This window comes from Octopus bimaculoides, chromosome 8 (assembly GCF_001194135.2).
Source record: "Octopus bimaculoides isolate UCB-OBI-ISO-001 chromosome 8, ASM119413v2, whole genome shotgun sequence".
In the NCBI taxonomy this organism is placed as follows: domain Eukaryota; kingdom Metazoa; phylum Mollusca; class Cephalopoda; order Octopoda; family Octopodidae; genus Octopus; species Octopus bimaculoides.
The window spans coordinates 78,802,176-78,806,750 of record NC_068988.1 but is presented as its reverse complement, the minus strand read 5'-3'; positions in this window follow the sequence as shown (position 1 = coordinate 78,806,750).

The window sequence follows — 4,575 nt, the reverse complement described above, 5'->3', positions numbered from 1 at the left end:
ATATACGGCGGGCTTCTTTCAGTTTCTGTCACTCGCGTTCAAAGCACGTGTGTGTATGTGTGTGTGTGTGTGTGTGTGTGTATGTGTGTGTGTGTGTCTGTGTGTGTGTCTGTACTTACACATTATTACGGAGTGTTAACCGCATATAGATACGTATATCAGTGTATACGTTTGGGTTAATAAGCTCACACGCATACGCACTTAGATATTCTCTGTCCATCCTTTCCACATACATACAAACAGCACGCGTGCACGCATGCACACACACACACACACACACATACACACACACACACACACGCATCACACATACATACATATATATAGAGAGAGAGATAGAAGTGGGTGTGAGAGAGAGAGAAAAGTGAGAGAGAGAGAGAGAGAAAAGAGAAGAGAGAAGGGAAAAGGAGGGACATCTATCACTCTTGTGGCAATGGAAAACATACTTGCGCAGAACGGTTAGAGGGACGGGAAAATGTTTAGCGATATTTCTTTATGGCTCTTTACGGTCAATTTTGTTTTTGATCTCTCCAGGGACGTTAATACAATGCTGTTCTGAGGTCGATGTTGCGACTAACCATCTCCTTCCAAAACTACTGACCTTGTGCTTAAATTAGACAGAATTATTATTGTTATTATCATTATCATTATTATTATTATTATTATTAAGGTTGTTGGGAAAATACAGTTGGTAATGAACCCGTATTTATTAACGAAACCTCCTCCGCCCTCACCACAACAAAATCTATTACTACTGCTACTTAAAACTACCAACTCTCGCTGCACCAGCAGCAGCAACAACAACAGCAACAACAACAGCAGCAGCAGCAGCAGCAGTAGTAGTAGTAGTAGTAGTAGTAGTAGTACGCATCAGCTGTAGTAGTAGTATTATAGCAGCAGCTGCTCTATAGCTAATGGCAGCAGCAGTAGTTATAGTATAAGTTGTACTAGAGATGATGTTGTTGTAGTTGGTAGTGGTGGCGGTGGCGATTGTTAGGGGGGGGGGGAAGATGAGTGGTAGGTGATCTGTCTTTCTCCATCTATCTATCTCATTATGTGTAGGTTTATCTATCTATCTATCTATCTATCTATCTATCTATCTATCTATATATATATATATATATATATATATATCCATCTACTTATCTATTTGTCTGACTGTCAGTTTGCTTATCTCTCTCTCTCTCTCTCTCTCTCTCTCTCTCTCTCTCTCTGTGTACAAATGTGTATGTGTGTGTGTGTGTATGCATAAGTATGTGTGTGCGTGTGTTTGTTTATACACACACATACCTATGTAAGGAGCCAGGGGAAGAGAATGAGAGTGAGAGAGAAAAAATGATATTTTTAGCAATATTTAGCTGATTGTAGGAGTCTCTCTCTCCCTCTCTCTTCCTTACACACACTCTCTCACACACACTCACTCTCTCACACTCTCCAAATTTGAGTGCCAAATCGCTTCTATCATAGCTTCGTTAGCGACATTGATTGGGTAGACGGGAAATTATGTAGAATCCCATTTAGATGAACTGACCCTTTAAATGAAAAAAAAAACCCCAGTATTTTCACACAAGTTGTACCTAGGAATATAATTTTAGGGTAGAACAGCCTGTAGAATGGCCAGCCATTTACAATATGGACGTTGCTCCGGTGTTCGATAGAATAGTCATCGGAATCAATTCATACAAGTATGTATGACTGCACAAGTATATGTGCTTCTGTGTACTCGTGCGTGCTTGTTTGTATGTGTGTGTGAGTATGTGTTTGTGTGTGTCTGTGTGTGTGTCTGTGTGTCTGTATGTGTGTGTGTGTGTGTGATTGTACGCGTGTGTGTCGTCTGCGTGTGTGCGCGTATGTAAAGCTAGTAGCGTTTCCACTGCACTCTCGTGAGAAACGAGTGAAGCTAAATAGAACGTGGAGTAGCTGCCGTCCTTAAGGCAATTATCCCTTGTAATGGGAACAGCAGCAGCAGCAGCAGCAGCAGTAGTAGTAGTAGTAGTAGTAGTAGTAGTAGTAGTAGTAGTAGTAGTAGTAGTAGTGGTGGTAGTAGTGTGCGCATGTGAGTGTGTGTGTGAATGAGTGTTTCAGTAATGGCAGAGTTACCAGATACAACTGCTACTAACCGTACAGACAGACACATTGGCACTGGGGTGCCTTCCAATTGCTTACAAGCGACAGAAACTACAGTCCTATTCCACTTTTCGTGCTTTTGAAATTCTTACTCCCCTCCGTGTCTTCTGACCCTAATGCACTTTCACACAACCCCACATAACTCCGTTCACTTGTCACTTTCACTCCTTCTCTCCCACTTCTGTTTCGCCACTTCTATTTCTTTCTTTCTTTCTGTGTTTCTTTCTTTGTTTCTTTGTTTCTTTCTTTGTTTCTTTCTTTGTTTCTTTCTTTGTTTCTTTCTTTGTTTCTTTCTTTCGCAGACCATCTATCTATCTATCTATCTATCTATCTATCTATCTATCTATCTATCTATCTTGCTTGCTAGCTTTGTGTTGCTTCCATTCTCACACACTCACCATTCTCACACACTCACCATTCTCACAGACAAACACTTGCTAGCTTGCATTACCATTCTCATAACTACCCAGTTGATGTAATGCATGAATGTATTCATAGTGAGTGCGTGAGTTTGTATTGTGTATGTGCACACACACACGCACACACACACATGTATAACATGCATACAGACATATATACATAGATGTATATGTATAATATATATACAATACTTGCTCGATTTGGAAGAAAGGGCAATGACCATATTTCTAGCAATCCCACCGGTGAGATTCACGAAGTTCACCTGTTGCTTATGGATTGCAAAAACAAGAAAAACATCCAGTGAGTGACGCCTTTGAAGGAAGGACTAGTTCTGTTGGTCAGTGCAGGGCAATAGAAGCTGTGAACTGGAAAGGGACCTCCATTAGATACTAGGGTTATTGTATCACCCACAGAATCATATACATGCAATAGAAACCGCTAAGTGTATTTACGTTAGGACAAACCATTTCTGATATCATTATTATTATTATTTACGTTAGGACAAACCATTTCTGATAACATCACGTAAATATAAACGTGACCTAATGTTGATAACAACTAGTTGATAACACTATGCGTGATTGTAAGAAGTGATTTTCATTGTACGTACACACCTCACCCACGCCCCATAACACATATACATATATATACATACTTACATACATGTATGTGCATACATATGTGTGTGTGTGTGTGTGTATACATGTATATATATGTATGTATGTATGTATGTATGTGTGTATGTGTGTATGTACAACTTCCCCCCACTCACTAAATACAAGGCCTTCTATTTGGGGAGGAGAATCATTGATTTGATGAACCCAAACAGTTAACTGGTATTTATTTTAATGACTTTGAAACGATGAAATGCAAACTCTCCCTATTCTGCTTTATTATAACTAAACACTGCACTTCCAGCATTCTGTCAGTCACTGCCATTTCTGCTATTTTAACAGTCACTGCCAATTCTGCTATTTTAACGGTCACTACCAATTCTGTCAAACACAAGAATAGTAGTTGTAGGGCATTAGTCATCGATTGAATCAAAACAAGTCCTTGACCACTACTTTATGTTGTAGGGTACGGAAGGACCAGAAAGCAGATTCAGTCTTGGGAGTATTTCCAAATATTCAGGACATTGAAAGACCTAACAAAATAGGAAAAGTCATTCCATCCGTTCTTTGACCCTTCTGCACGAGCTCCAGACAAACAACACATACTCCTAAAAAATATTTTTGTCGCTTTATGTACAACTTTAGTTCTCTTGGTTATTTGTTACCGGTTTTGTTCATGTTGTCACTGTGAATATTCCAATTGCTTTCTGAACGGTGTTACCAGGTTGAATGACCACATAGGGGTAGTTTTGGTGAGTAGATCACTTTCTTTTATTAGCCACACAGGGCTGCACACAGAGGGGACAAATACAACTGTAGAGCTTTTCTTTAAAAAAAAATTAAAATAAATAAATAAAATTTTTAAAAAATCCGATCAAAAGGGATCGGTAGGGGCAAAAAAAAAAGGGGGTGACAGGTGAGTAGATAGATAGATAAATAGATAGATAGAAAGAAAGAAAGAAAGAAAGAAAGAAAGAAAGAAAGAAAGAAAGAAAGACACAAAGAAATGTAAATAGGTAGATAGAAAGATAGAACCTATGTAGATAGAATGATAGAAAGTTAGAACATACATGTGGCGTGTAATCTGCAGATAACCCATGTTGCTCGGTGTTAGGTTATCGACTGTTTTAGTTCGTATCTCAAGTTCAAATCCTCTCAAACTATAATATCCTTTCTGCAGCCGTACTCATAATAAAAGAAGTCCCAATGCAAAAGAAGTACGAGATAACATTTATCAAAAGAAGCCAATAAAACACTCACTGATAAAAATATTCTGCTAACGATTACGATAATTATAAAATTTGTCATTAAAATACAATTAAATCACACAAAAATATTGACTTTGAAGATATTCTACAGAGTAGTAGATAACACATTAGTATGTGTGTGTATACACACATATATTCATATATAT